Here is a 12376-nt window from a genome sequence, read left to right on the forward strand (position 1 = left end):
AGGAAATGTAGGATGCATAAATTTGGAGTAACCACCCCAAATGGTCATAGGGACTAACCCACCCCAATCCACGGTAGAGCATTCTGAGGTCATTTTGGTCTGATTAACCACAGTTGGATATATTGAAACTTGACTTCATCCTGGTGATGTCATTTAGATACTCTTTGAGAGCAAAGAGAAACAACCAACCGACAAAGAGGTACTTCAAAGACAAAAAGTAAAAAGTCAAATCAAGTCAATGAGCCTTTATTAATAATCTACTCTGAAAGGCATAGTTCTAAATATTGGAATCTGGAGGAGCTGAAAAGTCTAATGGGGAGATGGAAAAAATTTTGTACAAATAGGATACATAGAGTCAAAATTAAATATAATCTCAAAAGGAAGACATAGGTTAAGGAAGACTGAGAAGGGCTTCTTATAAAAGACAAGCTTCAACTGTGTCTTTAAGGAATCCAGAGAAACCAGAAGTTTTAGAGTAGGGGGTAGATTAAGTTCCAGTCACAGAGAGCAACCAGAAAACAATTCTCAGATTCAGGATCTGAATATCTTGTATTCAAGGATATCACTGGATAGATTTTTGGGAAAGTATCACCAGATTTCCAAGTATATGAAATAAAGCAAGGTATAAAAAGACTGGAAAGGTAAGGAAAGGGTCAGATTATGTAAAGCTCCAAATTCAAGCATATTTCATACGTTATATTGAGATAATAAGGAGCCACAGGATTTACTGATTGGAATACGGTAGTGATGTCAACACTTTACGTAGGTCAATTTGACCACAGTGCAGAATGGGCTGGAATGAAGAAAGATTTGCATCAGGGAGCTGGATCAGTAATCTATTGCAATAATTTAGGCATGAAGTAATGAATGTCTATACTAGGATGGTTGTAGCAGTGTCAGAGGAAAGTAGAGGATGTGTGAAAGAGATGATCTTGAAGGATTATTCCATGTGGAGAGGATTTAAAAAAAAAACTATTAGGATAATTTTAATTACATTAAACTGAAAAGGTTTTACACAACCAAATCCAATGCAACCAAGATTAGGAGGGAAGTAGAAAAGTGGGAAAAAAATTTTGCACTTAGTGTCTGTGATAAAGGCCTCATTTCTAAAACATATAGAGAACTGAGTCAAATGTACAAGAATACAATCATTCCACAACTGATAAATCGTCAAAGGATATGAACAAGCAGTTGTCAGAGAAAGAAATTAAAGATATCTTTAGTTATACAAAAATGCTCTAAATCACTATTGATTAGAGAGATGCAAATCAAAACAATTCTGAGATACTACCTCACACCTATCAGATTGACTAACATGACAGAACAGAAAGGTGATAAGTGTTGAAGAAGATGTGGCAGAGTTGGAACACTAAATCATTGTTGGTGGAGCTATGAGCTGATCCAAACATTCTAGAGAACAATTTGGTACTATGCCCAAAGGGCTTCAAAAATGTGCATACCATTTGACCCAGCAATACTGCTTCTAGGATTGTATCACCAAGAAATCATAAAAATGGGAAAGATTCCCACATGTTCAAAAATATTTTTAGCAGCTCTTTTTGTGGTGGCCAAAAACTGGAAATCAAGGGGATGCCTATCAATTGGGGAATGGCTAAATAAATTGCTATATATGAATGTAGTGGAATACTATTGCAGTATAAGAAATGATGAACAGGAAAACTTCAGAGAGACCTGGAAAGACTTATATGATCTGATGCTGAGTGAAAGGAGCATAACCAGGAGAACTTTGTACACAGCAACAACCACAGTGTACAAGGATTTTTTCTGGTAGAAGTAGAACTTCATTGCAATGCAAGGACTTAAAAAATTCCCAATGATTATTTAAGGCAAAATGCCTTCCACATCCTGAGAAAGAACTATGGAATTCAATTGCAGATTATAGCAGATCATTCTGTTTTGTGTTATGCTTTGGTTTGTTATATGACTTCTCCCATTGATTTTCATTCTTCTGTACAACATGACTCTGATGAAAATGTATTTGACAGGAATGTATGTAGAGCCTACATAAAATTGTATGCCATCTCAGGGAAGGAAGGGGGAATTGGGGGGGAGGGAGGGAAAGAAAAAAATCTAAGCTGTATGGTAGTGATCATGGAACACTGGAAATAGATAGATAGATAGATAGATAGATAGATAGATAGATAGATAGATAGATAGATAGATAGATAGACAGACAGACAGACAAACAAACAAATAAATGAGATGAAAAAACTATTAGAATAAGTTAGTCAAGCAAGGATTTGCTTGAGCTTTCTCCCAAACCCATAGAAATAACTGTAAAAATGTCTCTAAACAAATTCTAGAGCTGCAGGACCCACAAAATTACAGAGTGAAATAAATCTCCAGTCAAAGATACCTGGAAGGTCGACAGGAAGCATCTATTATACTAGGCTGAGCACAGCACAGTCCAGTGTGACTGGGTCAGAGCAGGTCTCAGGGGGCTGAATCACTGGCAGCTGTAGATGTTCCCAGACTGTTCAGTCCATAAACACCAAAGACAGAAGATCAGTGGGAAAACTCTGTCAGACTTAGGTAAGAGAGAAGTATGACCCAGCCCCAGTGTGGCAGAGGTGGTGGCAGCACTGGTGGCAGTGATTGTGGTGGTGGTGAGGATGGCAGCAGCAGCAGGAGCAGTTGCTGCTTCTGGAGGTCCTGGCCCTCAGATGGTGTGAGAATCAAGCAGCTGATCAGAGGAGAATTGCAGGGATCTCTTTGATGCCACTAAGGAAGGATTCTCTTGCTTTCCCTTGCTTGTATCTAGGTCGCAGTGCTTGGTGACGGTCCTGGGTTGAGGAGGATTCTTGGTGTGGCAGAGCTTGTGGCTACAGTGTAGAAAAGCCTCCCTCACATTTTCCAGGCAGAAAAGAGTGCTTGTGGTCATTCGCAGTCCAAAGCACAGTCTGGGAAATGAATCAACATCTTTCCTTTCATAAAACCACTTTGGAAGAATTGAAAATTTACAGGCCCCTAAGGGATCAGAGGGCTTGGAATATGACATTCCAGAAGTCAAAGAAGCTAAGTTGGAGGATGGAAGACTTTGCAATCAGCCCTGCCTTCTTGGCCTTCTTCTCTACATACTACAGAAGGCGTTCTTCCCAAAGGCGGGCTGCCTCCTTGTCTTCTTCCTCATCATCGCTACCAAACAAGTCAATATCATTATCTTCATCGTCCTCTGCCTGGGTGGCTGCTTTCTTAGCAGGTGATGTGGTGGGTAGCTCCACCTTCTCCATGGGGGATACATGCTGAGTTTGAGGAACCAGAGAGCGGTAGGAAGGGGAGCATTTCTTTAGGATACACAGCTGGATTTGAAGCTTGGACATGGTCAGCTGTAGGTCCTGAATCACACTCTGAAGGCTCTGGTTCTCTGCCTCTAAATTGGAAATTCTGGTGACTAGTTCTCTATGGTCCCCACTGGGACCACTGGAAGAGCTGGTGTTTGCACTCTGTCGGGAAGAGACAGGCGCAGGACCATTCATCTGCTCATAGAACTTTCTCTCTGCATCATCGTACTTGAATTTGTCAAACCAGATCTTCTCATGTACCAGGAAGCTGGTGGCCATCTTCACTCTGTGAGAAGGGAGAGTGGCAGCGAAAGGTGAGTCCCAAAGTCAATCTGGCAGGAAGCAGAGGGGAAAGGCCTGCTTGGTATTTATTGTCTGTAAATGTGAATAATAATTGCACTTGTCTCTCAGCTTTGTTGTGAGGAAGGAAAAAAATATGTGTAAGGGGCTGGAAAAAACTTTAAAACAGTATAGAAATGATATTAGTAGTATTAGCAACAGCAGCAGAATTATTCATTATTGGTATATATATATATCTATATATACATATATATATATGTACATATACATATACACACATACGTATATTCAGATTCCTTGCCCACCATGCCTTGTTCCTTTATCTAGAACTTACCTTCATCTCCACCCTCCCCTACCTTCTCTGATCACTTTAATTTGGGTTACCCAGTCAATAGAGTGGTTCTCTGGAAGGCAGGAAAAACTGGGCTTGAATGCTGCTTCACATACTTATTAGTCACATGATCTTGGAGAAGTCGCACCCTCTAAGAGCTTCTGTTTTCTGATCAATAAACTAAGGATAATAATTACACCAACAACAAGGAATTGCCAAGAGGATCAAATGCAATAACACATGAAAAGTTCTTTGAAAGTCTAACACCTCCCATCTCCACCCCAATAAGCAGGCAATTCTTCTCCTTAACAAGATTTTGTAATATTGGAGAGCAGGGGTCATGCCCCACACTGCTTTAAAATAAAGACTCGAATCTCCAGAAAGATTTGGGAATTTAGTACATACTCAAATACTTACAAGTTAAAATTCTTCAATTATATTTATCTGGAAGATTAGTCCAGTCACTGACAAAAATAGTATGAATTTTTTGGTGTTAGTTTTTGATGGCCTTTGATGGCTGCCTTTATGAGGCATTTGCTCTTTCAATAAGATCTTGAAGACTATCTCAAAAGTAGTATTTTCTTGGGGAATGGCAGGGGGTGCTTGGGGGAACAAATCCTGCCATAAGAATCAAGTTTAACTGTATCATTGGGAATTAAGTTTCCCACTTGTATTTTCCTTTACAAAGACCATCTCAGGAAGACCCATTTTCCTAGACATTGCCTATCAGATGACAGATAAACCTTGATTTTGTGTGAAGTGAAGATAAATTTTAGCATATTTGAAAACATTTCCAATCTTCTTAAAGTCATCTAAAGTTCTTCTCTTTTTCCTTTTTTCATGACTTTCTCCTTGTCTCAACAGACTCTCACTCATCCTCCTGTCCCTATTTCTTTTATGTTGGCATGTCTCTCTTTCTTCCCCTGAACCTGTACTCTCCCTATTTGTTTTTTTGAGGATCAAGTTCAAAATTTATAATATGGTTTTTACAAATGTTACATGCAAAATTCAGGATGAAATCTGCTTTTTAAAAGGATTGAATTTATTCCCACCATTATTGGTCATTTAGAGGCTACTGACAGTTCTACTTGCTTTAGTCAATTGATACATTTCTAAACAGATTTAAAGTGAATATTTTAATTACCTTTTTACATTTACATTGATTTAAATTAGTTCACAGTTTTCTAAGGAAATGTTGGGGTGGGTGGACCATGAGAAATGCTGGTTAAAGTCCTTATAGTTAGAGCAAAGAATTTTCTACTCTTGTTCACTGATGTTCTTTTCAATCCAACAAATATGTATTAAGCCTCTATAGTAATGGTATGACTAGAAGCATACTCATTACTGGAGAAGACAGAAAGATTGGTCAAGACATGATCCTTGCTTTCATGGAGCTTCCAAATTATCATTAAATAAGTGAATGAAAACCATGTATTAAGCACTTAGTATGTGAAAGAAAAAAAGTATTATACTGCCTACCAAATCAAATGTCTACAGAGCCATTATTCTGACCTCACTGTTTCATGCCCATGAAACTTGGACATTATACCAGTACTGTGCCAGATAACTGAACCACTTAAATTTGAATTGTGTTAGGAAGATTCTGAAGATCATCTGGCAAGATAAGTTACCAGACACTGAGGTCATTTCTCAGATTTCACTGCCAAGTATTCAAACTCTACTTCAGAAAGTGCAACTCTGATGGGCTGTACATGTTGTATGAATGCAAAATGTACAGTTACCTAAAAGACTATTTTATAGAGAACTCATGCAAAGAAGATGTTCACATGGTGCTGTGCAGCAATAAAAGGACACTCTCAAAGTGTCTCTGAAGATCTTTGAAATTGATTGTGTGGCATGAGAGATGGTGGCAAAAGACTACCCAGCATGGAGGACACACATCAAAGAAGGTGCTGTTCTCTATGAGCAAAGTAGAATTTGAAGTAGCTGAAAAGAAACATGAGATATTTAAATTTAGAGGGATCTCCATGCCAAATGTTCATTATGGACTATTTGTGTTCAGTCCATGGTAGAGGATTCCAAGCTTATATTGGTGTGATCAGCCAGTCAGACATACTGTAACTTGACTCTAACACTGATTTATTTTGGTACTCTTTGAGAATGGAGAACAGCAGCCAATCAGCTAACTATGTTCAAATAACTGTGCTAAGTTCTAGGGAAACAACACGAGGGAAAAAGGACTTTCATTCTAGGATAGGGCACATATAAACATAACTATTACAAAAAAATATATAAAGTGACAGGAAATATTAGCAAAACTCTATGAAAATACAAGACAAATGAAAATAATAACAAATGTCATCTGGAAAGATCAAAGGAGTCTTTATAGATGAGACTGATTTCGTGTTAACATTTCTTAATGGGTAATAATTTTACAAAAATAACAGGGAAGTTAAAGGCATTCCAGCCAGAAAAATAAATTGATATAGAAGAAGAGAGGCAAGAAAGTGTGAGGAGATGTGTACAATGAGCAGATGTGGAGTCCAGTTGGAGAAGTGTGAAGGAAAAGTGTGATTGAAAAAGCATAGTAGAGAAAAACCTGATAAACTATATCTAAGGAAGAATGGTTTAGTAGCTAACTGGAGGTGGAGTGGAATAGCCAGCAAATTGGCTAACAAAAACAGGTCAGTTTTTATGTTTGTTTTTTACAGTATTTATAAAGAATATGTTAGCTGTGAGTACTTTATAAAGAACCTTGCTCAATGACAAATGAGTAGGTATACTTCTAGGTTAGCAAAGTGGTGCAGTGGATAGAATACCAGGTCTGAAGTCAGGAAGACTCAGGTTTGTGAGGTCAAATCTGGCCTCAAAACACTTACTAGCTTTGTGATACTTGAGCAAGTCATTGAACCCTGTTTGTCTCAGTTTCCTCATCTGCAAAATGAATTGGAGAAGGAAATGGCAGACCATTCCAGTACCTTTGCCAATAAAACCTCCAGTGGGGTCACAGAGTCAGGCACAACTGAAGAACAACTCCTGGAATACTATATAATGTCAGTGTACTGGATCATATCAAAGCTGAAATTCTTGATAACAGTGAATACTGAGCACGAAAGGATTTTATAATTAAATGGAAAGATGCCCCAAGGTTTCTCCCTGAAGAGGCAGAAAAAAGAGGCAGGCAAATTATTTTGGTCATTCATCCAAAGGCAAACCAATGAAATGTCAGTCTCATGGCACATAAAATTGTTCTTTCTTTTCTTCTCTTAAAAATTAGGTATAATTTGATCACTAACACATTGAAAAATATGAAGAGACAGAGAAAGTCTGTGATGAACTTGCTGAGATTGTCCAAATTAAATTCACATGATTTGCTTACATAATAGCTTTAATGGAAAGATGGCAATAGGTTGGCGTGGCAAAAATAAAGTTGGAAAATTTGCTTCAGGAAGACTAAGAAGAGAGGAGACATGTTTCTCCATCATGAATATTTTAATAAAATAATACAAAAAGTAAAGAATATATTAAGCACAAAACACAGGAAAAATGTTTATATTTTAGCAAACGTAAAATTATTTTGAATTTGGAAGTCATTTGTGAATCATCTATCTCTGCTTAGTCAATCCACAAACTTTTTAGAGGAAAGATTATAATTAATATACTGTTAAAAGCAAGAAGAAGTTAAAATACAGCTATTGAAAACAGCCTCAAGCATTTTGCTTTGCTCTGGAGACACAAGAGTTAAAATGATCCTACTAGCTACATGATCAAGTTTTTTTTTGTATTTTGAGTGTTTTTGATAATGAAAAAGTCTTCCTAAGTCATTACAGTGGAATGATGATGTAATAAGGAAAATAATTAATTCCTTCTAGAACGTGGCAAGCATTGGAATATGTTTTGCTTTACTGCTTTGAAACGAATAGATAACTGCATGTATTAAGCACTTACTGTATGTAAAGCACCATGCCAAGCACTGGAGCTACAAGCAGAAGAGTAAAACAGCCCATGTTCTCAAGGAGTCCACACTGTAATGGAAGAGACAACGCATGTGGAAGGTTTCAGCGGCAAGTCATATAGACAAGTTCCATGAAACTTAGGGTACAGCAGTAAAGCACCTCTTCTTTAATTAGATAATCACTGATAAAATGTGATTAGTTTCTGATGTACAACCATTTGATATTGCTGAATATTTTTTGAGCAGGCATTTTCTTTTCCAGATATTTAGTGTCTGTGGCTGTAGGAGCAGTTGCCAGGCAGAGGGATTCTGGCCAGGATGATGGTCAAGACCACTGGGCTGGAAGTAGCAGTATTCATTCACTGTCCTGGTCTGTGTCCACTAGGGTCAGAGGGCAGATGGTGGCAGTGGTGGTGGTGGTGGTGGTGGTTTGACTTATCTGGCACATGCTGCCTCCTGTCTCTCCCTCAGAGTTTCTTCCTTCCTTCCTTCCTTCTTTCCTTCCTTCCTTCCTTCCTTCCTTCCTTCCTTCCTTCCTTCCTTCCTTCCTTCCTTCCTTCCTCCCTCCCTCCCTCCCTTCTTTCCTTCCTTCCTTCCTTCCTTCCTTCCTTCCTTCCTTCCTTCCTTCCTTCCTTCCTTCCTTCCTTCCTTCCTTTGTTTCTTTCTAGTTTCTTTCTTTTTGTGGAGGGAGGTGGGAGGGAAAACTATTTTAAATAGAAATAAAAAGTTGAGCAATCTTATTTTCAGACTTCAGAATATACTAAATTTTGTTGCCTATTTAGTTATACTTAAATAAAGCTATAAAAGGCAATGCTGGAGTAAATCAGTAGAATCTTGTGAAATAGCTGCCTGGCTTCCCTAGAGGTCCTCGGCTGACAGTTCTGAGCATCACTTGTACACAGTATAAACTACTACGTTATAGTACCCTATTAATGCCAGGAGCTTGGCATTCCCTCTTCCCTTGCCTCTCACTAATATTATCTTCTGTTTAAATCTAATTCCAATTGATGCGGCAATCTTTTAATGACCAAGGTTCTGTTCAGGTGCTCTGGGGGTGTCAACATTTTCATATTCATTTAATGAAACAAGATCTATGTTGCTGCATATATGTCCCATGTGGAAAGTGTTTTCTGCATACTTTGCTTCTGAATCATCAGTGCATCCACTCATTTAAGTGGAAAGCACAGATTTCTTGCAAATGAAATTCAAGGTTTGGCCATTAAGAAATGTAATGGCTGGGCAGTGGTGGGTCAGTAATGAGCCATTAGTGACTTAGGTGAAGCGAAAATAAATGACTCTACAATTACAAATGGCCTTGCAGTACACCCAGAATCTGCAGGCACCAAATGGCAATGGGAATCCAGGTGCCAAGATTTGCTCTGCACTTGGAAACTCAGATAAAAAATACAAACAATTGAGACCCGGCAGCAGAATACCTGACCACATGCACACATTTCAGGTCCTCCTTAAACTGCAACCACCAGGGTTAGAACAAGAGCAGTGCAAAGAGTTACACAAATGTTGGTGTATGCTGATTGTTCTCTACCGTGCTTAAAACCACACAGACTCAAACTGGCAAGACAGGGGACGTCCTTGTGAAAAAATAGGTCTTTTCTCCTCTGTGTAACTTTGGGTGTAAAGTGACTCTCAGCTAAAGGTCATTGGAGCCAGTGGCAGAGCAGAGAAGGTGCTCAACTTGATGTCAAAGTTCTGGGGTAAACTTCACCACTACCTACTTGTGTGACCTTGAGTAAGGTCACTTAGGCTTTAATTTATTAAGTGCCTATTTTGTGTCAGGTAAGCACTGCAAATGCAATGCAGAAAAAAAGTAGCTCCTCCTCTCATGGAGTTTACAATCTAATGGGCAAAGACAGTGCACAAAGGAGACCAAGGTTGTATAGGAGAGAGTATGCTGCTGAAGTGTTATCCTGTAGATGATCTCACTTGTATTTAATCTCTCCTTATCTATTGGCTGCTTCTATGCTGCCTACAAAAACACATCTATGCCTCCTCCATCTTCAAAAAATCCTCACTTAATCCACCAATCTGGGTTAGTTATTATCTTGTATCTTTCCTTTCATGGCTGTGTTTTCATCCTTCTTTGCCAAAGAAGACCATGCCATCACAGAAATAACGACATGACTTGCACTTGATTTTGTTTTGAGTGAGAGAGGGCTGTGCAGGTCACCAGTCCCACTTCTTCCCTTGAGCCATCTGAATCCAGTGACCAGATATTTATCAGGATAATTGGAGATGACCCAGGGTGAGGCAAGTGAGATTAAGTGACTTGCCCAAGGTCACACAGCTAGCGAGTGTCAAGTGTCTGAGGTGAGATTTGAACTCATGTCCTCCTGACTCCTGCACTGGTGCTCTATCCACTGTACCACCTAGCTTCTGCCTTTCATGGCTAAATTCCTTAAGAAGGTTGTGGAGAATCAATGCTTCCAGTCCCCTTTCCCCCTTTCTTTTCTCACTATGCATTCTGGCTTCTGAGCTCATTAATGGTTCATCAGAATGTGCTGTCCTGAAAGTTATCAATCAGCTTAGTACTAGTAATCTTTAAATCCTCATATACAAAAATATTTGTAGCAGCTTATGGTGACGAAGAATTGGAAACAGAGAACACCCATTATTGGGGAATTGCTGAACAAGTTGTGGTATAACATGAGTGTAATGGAATACTATTGTGATACAAAGAACTGATAAGCAGGCAGACTGCAGAAAAATCTGGAAAGATTTACATGAACTGATGCTGAGTTAAGTGAGCAGAATTAGGAGAACATTGTACACAATGACAGCAACATTAATTGTGATAGACTTAGCTCTTCTCAGCAATGCAATGATCCAAGACAATTCCAAAAGACTCATGATGGAAAATGCTATCCACATCCAGAGAAAGAACTATGGAGTCTGAATACCAATCAAATAATACCATTTTCACTTATTTTATTTTTCTTTCTCATTGTTTTCCCTTTTGTTCTTATTATTCTTTTACAACATGACTAATGTGGAAATATTTTAAAAATATATAGCACTCACACTAGTACCTGGCACTGGAAAAAGAATGCAACAGGAAGGTTGTTAGCAAATGAAAAAAAATACTATTGGCCACCAAAAAGTCCTCATCTTTCTGGACCTCTCTATAGCTTTCTAAACTGTGAATCATCCTTTGTCCTTGACACTCCCTTTCCTCTAGGTTTTCATGACACTGCTCTCTTGGTTATTCTCTTACCTGATCACTTTCTCTCTGTCTCTTTTATTAGATCTTCAAGCATATCAAACCTATCCATGGAGGGTGTCTCCCCAATGCTCTGTCCTGGGCCCTCTTTTCTTCTTCCTCTATACTGTTTCACTTAGTGATTTTATCAGTTCATGTCGACATAAATATTATCTCTATGTTCATTATCTCAGATTTATTTATGCAAACCTAATAACTCTCTTGACTTTCAATGTTTCATCTCCAGTTGTCTTTCAGATATCTCCAACTGTATGTCCTGTAGGCATCTTGAACTTAATCCATCCAAGACTGAACTCACTATCTTTTTCCCAAAACCTATTTTATTCCTCTTGACAATACCATCATAATCTTTTTCACCTAAGTTGAGATTGCAGTAGACATCTTCTACTCTTCTCCCTCTTTCTCACCTCCACATCCAATTTGATATTAAGTCCTTTTCTTTCTACCTTCATATCATTTTTCACATATGTTCCATCTTGCTTCTGATACTGCCACAAAACCTAGTGCAGACTATCATCACCTCATTCCTAGACTATTGCAACAGCCCCTTAGTTGATTGCCCTCACTCATGGTTCTCTTCATTCTAATCCATTCTTCTCTCAGCTGGCAAACTGGCCTTCCTAAAGTGCCAACCTCACCATATCACCCACTCAAGTTTCTACCCCCACCAGTCTATTTTTAACTCTACTATAAAAATGATCTTCCTAAAGTACAGGTCTAACCATGTCAGTTCCTTTTTTAATAAAATACTTCCTACCTCCAGGATCAAATATAAGATCCCTTTTTTGGCTTTTAAAGTGTTTCATAACCTGACACTTTCCTACATTCCCAGTTTTCTTATATCCAATGTCCCCCCAGTCCCTGTATTCTGCCATTCAGTGACACTGGCTTCCTTGTTATTCCTCAAAGACAACAATAGATCTCCTATCAATATTTTCACTAACTCCACCAAGCTCTTTGGTCCTAGAACTCTTGTCCTTTTCATCTCTTTCTGGGTTCTGTGATTTTTTTAAAGATTCAACTAAATTCCACCTTCTGCAAAATAACTTACAAGTAGTGGAAAAGAATTGGAAATCAAGGAGATGTTTATCAATTGCACAATGACTGAACGAGTTGTGGCATATGATTGTAGAGTATTATTGTACCATAAGAAATAATGAGGAATGTTTTCAGAAAAACATAGAAAGACCTTTATGAACTGATTCAAAGTGAAGTGAAAAGAATCTACACATCATTGCACATAGTAACAACAACCTTGTGATGATGATCAACTGTAAAAGACATGGCAA

The 12376-nt window shown here is 38.5% G+C and overlaps 1 pseudogene; it reads right to left on the bottom strand.

Moving 5' to 3' along the window:
- Positions 1-3098: 3098 nt before the first annotated feature.
- Positions 3099-3623, bottom strand: LOC140511779 (elongation factor 1-delta pseudogene; annotated as a pseudogene).
- Between the last annotated feature and the right edge of the window lie 8753 nt (positions 3624-12376).

The sequence above is a fragment of the Notamacropus eugenii genome, chromosome 6, assembly GCF_028372415.1.
Source record: "Notamacropus eugenii isolate mMacEug1 chromosome 6, mMacEug1.pri_v2, whole genome shotgun sequence".
Lineage (NCBI taxonomy): Eukaryota > Metazoa > Chordata > Mammalia > Diprotodontia > Macropodidae > Notamacropus > Notamacropus eugenii.